General features: G+C 50.5%; 1 protein-coding gene across 1 annotated transcript in view; it reads left to right on the top strand.

Annotated features, from left to right (window-relative positions):
- LOC136996504 (SUN domain-containing protein 3-like) overlaps positions 1-9,571 on the top strand; it is a 512,910-nt gene that overhangs the window by 110,974 nt on the left and 392,365 nt on the right. The gene's annotated exons all lie outside the window — the stretch shown is intronic.

Raw genomic sequence — 9,571 nt, 5'->3', positions numbered from 1 at the left:
ACTCGTGGGAAAAGCTCTAGCTAGGAGTGGCTGCTGCTAACGAGCTCTCTTGGTTGCCCCTGGCCAGAGGGAGTTGGGGCCTTTGATCCCAGTGGCCCTTGATTAGGGTGGGTCAAGCACCCTCTTAGCCAGTGCTAGGGAGAGGCCTATATAACAGTCAGGCCTAGAGTGCAGCTCCCAGAGCGCAGCTCCCAGATGCAGCAGTTTGCGCAGCAGGGCACGCAAAGGGACCTTCGTTTCTGTTCCCTGTGGTGTATGCTTCCTCAAGTATGGTTGGGACACACCACACAGCACGTTCCCCAGTGACTGTTGGAGTTGCTGTGTCAGAGGCTGTGACCCAGACCGACCCTCTGACAGTAGATGCAGCTCTACAGGCCTCAGGCTGCAGGGAGTGCTTGGGGCCTCTCCGGGAGGCCTGGGCTGGCAGTCAGCTCTCCTGCAGGAGGTGTACTGCTGTTGATGAGCTGTGTTGTCAGGTAAGGGGGTTACAGGAGGAAGTCAGTAGGCTGCGCAGCATCTGAGAAGCGGAGCAAGAGATAGACAGGGTATTCTTGGAGACTGTGCAGCTTTGGGAGTCCCAACCCCCCACAGCAGTGGAGTTGCCAGAGGGCTCTGTGCCATGTGAAACGGTACATCATAACACCATAGAAGAAGGCTGGAAACTGGTCACTGCTCGTGGGAGGAGAAAGGCTCCTACTCCTCCCGAAGACTTGCAGCTGAAGAACAGGTTTAGTGCCCTCCAGGATGAGGAGGAGATGGGAATAGCTGCAAGGGAAGTACCTGGGACAACACACCCTGTGCCCTGCTGGAACGCCCAGAAGAAGTGGCGGGTGATTGTTGTGGGGGACTCCCTGCTGCAGGGGACGGAGGCATCTATCTGCTGACCTGACCTCATGTCTAGAGAGGTTTGTGGCCTGCCGGGGGTTCGTGTGAGAGATGTCATGGAAAGACTGCCAAGGCTCGTCCATGCTTCAGACTATTACCCACTACTGCTCTTCCATGTGGGCGCCAATGACACCAAGGGCAAACTGGAGACCATCAAGCAGGATGTCAGAGCTCTGGGGATGGTGCTCAAGGGTCTGGGAGCCCAGGTCATCTTCTCCTCAATCCTGCCAGTGAGGGGGATGGATGAGAGGAGGAGGAGATGGACTTTCCAAGTTAACAACTGGCTGTGCCACTGGTGTTGGCAACAGGGTTTTGGTTTCTACGACCATGGGACCCTGTTTGAAGATCGACAACTGATGGCGAGAGATGGGATCCACCTCACGAGGCGGGGCACGCGGGTCTTTGCCAACAGGTTGGCCAACCTGGTAAGGAGGGCTTTAAACTAGGAAAGATGGGGGAAGGGGAGAGTTATAGTGCCAGGGTAGTTGGCAAAAGACTGCTCAAGTTGGGATGCCTCCAGCAGGAGAATGCAGCCAAGGAAGTGTGTATGGGATGTGGCTATGGAGGATCCTCTTGTATCCCTCTTGGGAAACATGCGTGCTCGATCACCTCTCTGAAATGCCTGTACACCAATGCACGCAGCATGGGGAACAAACAGGAAGAACTAGAGATCTGTGTGTGGTTGCAGGGCCATGATCTCATTGCCATTACAGAGACATGGTAGGATAGCTCGCATGACTGGAGTGCTGTCATGGATGGCTACGTGCTTTTTGGGAAAGACAGGCCAGGAAAGCGAGGTGCTGGAGTTGCTCTTTATGTGAGAGAGCAACTGCAATGTATTGAGCTGTGCCTAGGGGTCGATGAAGAGCGAGTCAAGAGCTTATGGATGAGGATTAAAGGGCAGGCTAGCATGGGTGACCCTGTTGTGGGTGTTTACTACAGGCCACCTGATCAGGAAGAGGAAGTTGATGAGGCCTTCTACAGACAGCTGGAAGTAGCCTCACAATCCAAGGCCCTGGTTCTCATGGGGGACTTCAACCACCCTGATATCTGCTGGAAAGACAACACAGCTAGGCTCAAATGGTCCCGGAGGTTCCTGCAGAGCATTGGTGACCACTTCTTGACACAGGTGGTGGAGGAGCCAACAAGGAGAGATGTGTTGCTGGACCTCGTACTAACAAACAAAGAAGGACTGGTGGAAGATGTGAAGGTCGGGGGCTGCCTTGGCTGCAGTGACCATGAGATGGTGGAGTTCAGGATCCTGCGAGGAGGCAGCAGGGCACCAAGTAGGATCGCAACCCTGGACTTCAGGAGAGCAAATTTTGGCCTCTTCAGGGACCTACTTGGAGGAATCCCATGGGTGAGGGCCCTAGAAGGAAGGAGTGTTCAAGAGAGCTGGTTAATATTCAAACATCACTTCCTCCAGGCTCAAGAGCAGTGCATCCCTATGAGTAGGAAGTCAAGCAAAGGAGGCAGGAGACCTGCATGGATGAGCAAGGAGCTCCTGGCAAAACTGAAACAGAAGAAGGAAGTATACAGAAAGTGGAAAGGGGGATAGGCCACTTGGGAGGATTATAGGAACGTTGTCAGAGTATGCAGGGATGTGCTGAGGAAGGCTAAGGCCCGTTGGGAATTAACTCTGGCAAGGGATGTCAAGGACAACAAGAAGGGCTTCTTCAAATACATCAGTAGCAAGAGGAAGACTAGGGAAAATGTGGGCCCTTTGCTGAATGGGGTGGGTGCCCTGGTGACGAAGGATGCAGAGAAGGCAGAGTTACTGAATGCCTTCTTTGCTTCAGTCTTTACTGCTCAGGCCAGCCCTCAGGAACCCCAGATCCTGGAGGCAAGAGAGAAAGTCTGGAGGAAGGAAGACTTTCCCTTGGTGGAGGAGGAGTGGGTTAGAGATCATTTAAGCAAACTTGACACCCACAAATCCATGGGTCCTGATGGGATGCACCCACGAGTGCTGAGGGAGCTGGCAGATGTCATTGCTAAGCCACTCTCCATCATCTTTGAAAGGTCATGGAGGACAGGAGAGGTGCCTGAGGACTGGAAGAAAGACAATGTCACCCCAGTCTTCAAAAAGGGCAAGAAGGAGGAGCCAGGGAACTACAGGCCAGTCAGCCTCACCTCCATCCCTGCAAAGGTGATGGAGCAGCTCATCCTGGAGGCCATCTCCAAGCATGTGGAGGACAAGAAGGTGATCAGGAGTAGTCAGCATGGCTTCACCAAAAGGGGAAATCATGCCTAACCAATCTGATAGCCTTCTATGATGGAATGACTGGCTGGGTGGATGAGGGGAGAGCAGTGGATGTTGTCTACCTAGACTTCAGCAAGGCTTTTGACACTGTCTCCCATAACATCCTCATAGGGAAGCTCAGGAAGTGTGGGTTAGATGAGTGGACAGTGAGGTGGATTGAGAACTGGCTGAATGGCAGAGCTCAGAGAGTTGTGATCAGTGGCACAGAGTCTAGTTGGAGGCCTGTAGCTAGCGGTGTCCCCCAGGGGTCAGTACTGGGTCCAGTCTTGTTCAACTTCTTCATCAATGACCTGGATGAAGGCACAGAGTGCACCCTCAGCAAGTTTGCTGACGATACAAAACTGGGAGGAGTGGCCGATACACCAGAGGGCTGTGCTGCCATTCAAAGAGACTTGGACAGGCTGGAGAGGTGGGCAGAGAGGAACCTCATGAAATTCAAGAAAGGCAAGTGCAGGGTCCTGCCCCTAGGGAGGAATAACCCCATGCAGCAGGACAGGTTGGGGGTTGACCTGCTGGAAAGCAGTTCTGTGGAGAAGGACCTGGGAGTGCTGGTGGACACCAAGTTAAGCATGAGGCAGCAATGTGCCCTTGTGGCCAAGAAGGCCAATGGTATGCTGGGGTGCATGAGGAAGAGTGTTGCCAGCAGGTCGAGGGAGGTGATTCTCCCCCTCTACTCAGCCCTGCTGAGGCCACATCTGGAGTACTGAGTCCAGTTCTGGGCTCCCCAGTACAAGAGGGATGTGGCACTACTGGAGCAAGTCCAGCGAAGGGCCACAAAGATGATTAGGGGACTGGAGCATCTCTCTTATGAGGAAAGGCTGAGAGAGCTTGGCCTGTTTAGCTTGGAGAAGAGAAGGCTGAGAGGAGATCTTATCAACGTGTACAAGTATCTGAAGGGAGGGCGTCGAGAGGATGGGACCAGACTCTTTTCAGTGGTGCCGAGCGACAGGACGCGAGGCAACGGGCACAAACTGAAACACAGACAGTTCCATCTGAACATGAGGAAAAACTTTTTCACTGTGAGGGTGACAGAGCACTGGAACAGGTTGCCCAGAGAGGTGGTGGAGTCTCCTTCTCTGGAGATATTCAAAAGCCGCCTGGATGCAATCCTATGCAATGTGCTCTAGGTGACCCTGCTTGAGCAGGGGGGTTGGACTAGATGATCTCCAGAGGTCCCTTCCAATCTCAGTGATTCTGTGATTCTGGGAAGAGCAGTGAACCCCTGGCCAGGCTCTGACATTCCCTAGCGGCCAGAGATGAGGTGGCTCTCCTGGTTCTCCCACTGTGACTGCAGTGTCCCTGCCAGGAGTCAGCTCTGCAGGCTGTGTTTTGGGGAACAGCCTCACGCCTCTGCTGTATTGCTGTATGAGGGTCTCTCTTCCTTTGCTGAAAGTCAACCCTCTGATGCGTGGGACTCCCATTTCTATAGATGGCATCAGGAGAAAGGAGTGTGGCCAGTGTCCACAGCAGCAATGTGCAGAAAAGGCAGAGCCTGGAGTTGTCATCTGAAGAGTGAGTGCACAGGTAAGAGGAAACTTGTCCTGAGCTGATGGTTGTGGATGCAAATGGGAACCTGGGTGTACAGGGGCTGGAGAGGGGCGAGGCTGTGGGGTCAAAGACATAGAGTGCGAGAGATTTGTCACTGCTGTTGACACACCCTGCTGCATTCACACAGACGTACACACCCCCACACATACAAACACAGACAAGGAAATGTGTGATTGTGCTCACAACTGCGCGCACACAGACACTCATGTGAAGACATGCTATCACATACACATGCACACAATTGCACAAACACTGATACCCCCACAAGAAATGGGTACACACATGCAGACATGTATGCAGGTTTGAGTGCATGAATGTGCACAGACTCATGCACATGGAGGTGCATGCATTTGCTCAAACACATGCAAGCCCTCCACACTGTGTGTACAGGCATGCACATTCCTCTCCCCGCCCCCCCCCATGCATGTACAGAGCTGTGTCTATGAGTGCAAGCATGTGTACTGGCGTGCACACACTCAGATATACCTGCCAGCCAGATACACATGCCTGCACTCGGCATATGCACAAACTCTCCAACTCATTTGTGGGCACCAATACGCACATGAAGCCAGATGTGATCTCACATGAAGGCAGGCGTACACACGCATGCACACCTGTGCCTGCAGGCATGCACAAATAAACATCATAGCCAAAACACAACAACATGCATGGATTCTTCACCACCTGTCCATGTCCTAAAGCCCCATGGGCCAGGAGGATCATAAGACAGAGTGATTAGTAAAAGAGGGGTTGAGAAGCAGACTTTGCAGGACTCCATCAGACTATCTCAGTCTGGGGGGCTTCTTCCTCTTTTTTTTTTTTTTAATTAATTAATTTATTTGTTTGTTTTGTTTGTTTGCATGCAGGAAATTTTGCCCATTTGGTGTCTTTGAAATCCATTTCAGAGCACTTCCTGAGCTTCTGTACACACCACAGTTCCTCCAAGCCCTGCTCTTGGGCAGACTTTTATCAGGTTGCTTGTGGTCTCACCAGGTGCCCTTCCAAATGTTCTGTTTGCTCTGAAAATTGCATTTCCAAGCAGCTTGGAGAGAGGATGTCACTGGATGTCTCTCAGCATCCTGGCTGTTGTCTTTGCTTGGTTCCTCTTACATCGCCTGAGACCTGTGACCCTTTAATCTGCATGAAGGATGTTTCCAAAACGACTCCCTAAGTTTTAGCTGGTTTGCTTTTCAGTGCCTTGAAGGATGGTGAAAGACCAGTCCTACCACTTGTCTTTGCTATAATGCTTCTCATAGCCCTGGATGAACAGTTCCTAAATACTGGCTCTGTTGGTGCCACCACTTTAGATGCCCTTGCCTAAGTCCTTCCATCTCTCTCAAACAGTCAGTGCATAAAATAGGATAATGCTTGCTCACCCCCATGCACAAAAGATTAGCTAAGTTCATTCCATGTTTGGGAAGGGATTAAACTTCTGGCTGTTGGAAGGATTCCCAGTCTGACCCAGACCTGAAGGTCTTGCTTTGTAGTGTTCAGTTTCATAATCATTCCTCCCATGAAATCATCCTCTTAGAAAGTGTTACCAGTAATTATTTCCAGGCCTTTCTCCAATTCCTAAGTTTCATAGGGTTGTTCTAGGTAATACGTAGACAAAAGAGAATCCTCTTTTGGGGTACTAAATTGTACCTAATGGATGTTTTGTTGTGCTATGACCATTGCGAGGTCACAACATCAGTCAGCAAAGCTGTTCGGCAGCTAGACCAGCTTTGGGGTAGAAGGAGATGCAAGCAGTAACAGCCGTCTGGCCGGGCTGTTCATAATGAGGCCTCTGCTGTCTCAGCAACTGTTGTGCCAAGAGCAATCTTATGGGGTGCTGACTGGGAGCTCGCTTTTGTCTCAGGGCTGCTGTGCCAGCAGTCTGCAAGCAGGTGTGCAGGCTTCGTGGGCTTAGTCAGAGGTGCCACCCAATAGAGAAGACAACTTCACCTTAGGCGAGAGGACGATACAGGTTGCCATATGGCAGATGTGTGGAACCTGAGTCTGCAGACTGAGGCGTTGTGAGGTCACCACTGCTGATGAAAGCTATGCCAGAAAATCAACATTACCACGTCAATTCTTTGTCAGCAGCTGACTGGCCCTCACCTGACACATTGCTGTGAAGGTCCCTGTGAGGTCGCTTGTGCCTGAACAGCAGATGGGCCAGCAAAAGGCGCGTGATTTGGGAGCTTCTGGTGAGGTCACTTCTGCCTCAGAGCTGATATGCCAGCAGCAGGTGCACAGATGGGTAACTGATTGTGAGGTCTTTCCTATCTGAGCAGCTGATAGGCTAGCAGAAGGCCCATGGCTTGAGAGCTCATTGTGAGGTCACTTCTCTTTCAGCACCTTATAGGCCAGAAGGTGACCATGCCTAGGAAGTTTACTTTGAGCTCACTTCTGTCCCATCATCTGATAGGCCGGCAGTGGCAAATGGCTGTGGCATCTATTGTGAGGTCACCTCTTTCTAAGCAGGTGCTAGGCCAGCAGCAGGCACGTGGCTGGGGGGGCTCCTTCTGAGGTCAGTTCTGTCTCTGCAGCTGGAAGCCAGAAGCAGACAGACAGCTGGGAAGGTGGTTGGGAAGGTGCTTGTATCTGAACAGCTGATAGGCCAACAGCAGGCACATGGCTTGGAAAGTGAGCATGACATCATTCATTTCTCAGCAGCTGATAGGCCAGAGGCATGCCTATGTGGTTGGAAACCTGAAGGCAAGGTCACTATGTTAACATCCTGTATTAGACCAGCGGATACAAGGTGGCTTGGGAGCATATGTTCAGGTTCTGCCTCAGCAGCTGACGGGCAAGCTGCAGGCACATGGCTGAGAAGGTGATTGTGAAGTCACTTCTCTCTGAGCAGCTGGTGGGCCAGTCAGCAGGCAGATGGCTGGGGAGCTTATTGTGATGTCACTTCTGTCTCACCAAGTGATAGGTGGCAGAAGTCAGATGGGGGGGGGACTTATTTTGAGGTCACTCCTGTCTCAGCAGCTGATGGGTCGGCAGCAGGCACGTAGTTTGGAAGTGGATTGTGAGGTCGCTTCTGGCTGGGCAGCTGGAAGGTCACCTTTGTCTCAGCAGTTGACAGGGTAGCAGGAGGCAAGTGGCCAAGGAGATGGTTTTGAGGTCACTTCTGCCTCAGCAGTTGACAGGTGAGCAGCAGGCACATAGCTGGGATGCTGCAAGGGGCGAGTGGAGGAGATCGTAGAGAGAGATGAGAAAGGAGGGAGGGGGATATAAGGAGAATAAGGAAGGAAAGGGAGGAGAGACTGCATGAGAGAAGGATGAAGCGGAAGGGACGAGAGAAGGAGATATAAGACGAGGAAGAAAAGCAAGGAGGAGAAAAAAGGAGTAGGAGAGGAGAAAAACTGACCTTTTTCCTGAAGGAAGCATAAAGGGGACCAGAGAGGCAACACTTTCCCCTGCAACCTCCTTCCTGCCAGCCTGGGCTGGGTGAGAGCAGTGGGGTGGAGCTGCCCCCAGAGCCAGGGCATTAGGGAGCAAGATCTCGGGACACCCTGACAGTGCTATTAATCATTCTGAATTATTTGCTATGCAGTTTCTATACTTAGTAAGAAGGGCCTAGTGTGAAGGGAATTTTGGAGAAGATTTCAGAGAGGCACCTTCATCTTTTAGCAGTAGAAAGCTTTGCTGACTTTGTGAGCAATGAGATAATTTCTTTGGAATCATCTCACACGTCTCTCTCACTGCCACAGAGCCCAGAGACAAGAAATTCAGTCATATCAAATGGAAAAAAAAAAACGAAAAAAACCCACACTTTTTTTTTCAGATCCGTTCTTGCAATGGTGTCATGTTTCCAATGTGAGTATGTTTTCCTCTGTAGCACTCAGCTGACTAAGATACCAGCTTCTCAGCTTGTGTTTGTTAGCGCTGTGTTGCCAGGCCTTGTCTACCTGCGGAGTTCTTTTTGAAAATAAGTATTCAAGCAAATGGTTCCCCCTTAATTCTGCATTTGCTCTTCCTTATTTTGGACTCTGTGTGTCTTTCCATGGTGTAATGTGGAAGAATCACTGTGTTTTACATTCCCAGCCTACCCTCCCTCGAATTAGACAGAGCTGATTTAAGTATAAAGGACTGAAGCTCTCATCCTCTGTAAAGTTCCACTTGCTTCTCTTTCTTTTGGGTGAGATAGCAAAAAATAAAAATCAGAATGTGAGAATTGCTGATGTCTCCTTTGTGCTGTAATGTACAAGGAAAGCCTCTCTCAGAAGGTAGACCAAAGGTCACGTCCTACAAGTCATCAGGTTTTGACATTTCCATGTCTTTTGTGAGGCTCCAATAAATAAAATGCCTCCTAAAGGCCTCCTTCCTCTGTCAAAGTTGCACAGAAGGAGACAAAATGGATTTCTGTGTTGAGTAGATTCTGCAGAGCTCGGTCTGGAGTCTGGTAATGCTGAATAATTCCATTAATGGCCTAAGGGATGGAGCTGATGTTTCACATATGTACTGACACTAATGTGGAAGAGTCTGAAAATGAGCTGGAGGGCAAGACCAGAATTCAGAATGATCTCGACAAGCTGGCAAAAAGTGATTTTGGCAAAGAAAAAAGACTGGTCCATTCTCCATGGACACTATGAGTGAGAGATGAGAGATGGCCTTAAACGGCAGCGAGGAGGATTTGTGTTGCAAAAAAACTTCCTCACAGGAAGGATGGCAGAGAACTGGGACAGGCTGATGAAAACTCTTCTGCCTCTGCAGGTGCTGACGTTGTTTAATGTGTAACTTGGTTTCCTGATGTAATCCTTGAGGATGCTGCATGTTCTGCTTGTGAAAACAGTGGAAACTTCCAAATAAACTTTTTCAAGCCTTTTTTTATGGAAGCTTTCATAAACAGTAGAATTTCCACAAGCTGTAAAATGTCACTGTGTCCAA

This window comes from Apteryx mantelli, unplaced genomic scaffold (assembly GCF_036417845.1).
Source record: "Apteryx mantelli isolate bAptMan1 unplaced genomic scaffold, bAptMan1.hap1 HAP1_SCAFFOLD_40, whole genome shotgun sequence".
NCBI classification, from domain to species: domain Eukaryota; kingdom Metazoa; phylum Chordata; class Aves; order Apterygiformes; family Apterygidae; genus Apteryx; species Apteryx mantelli.
The sequence above is the reverse complement of the archived record's forward strand: the minus strand, read 5'-3'. Positions and strand labels throughout refer to the sequence as shown.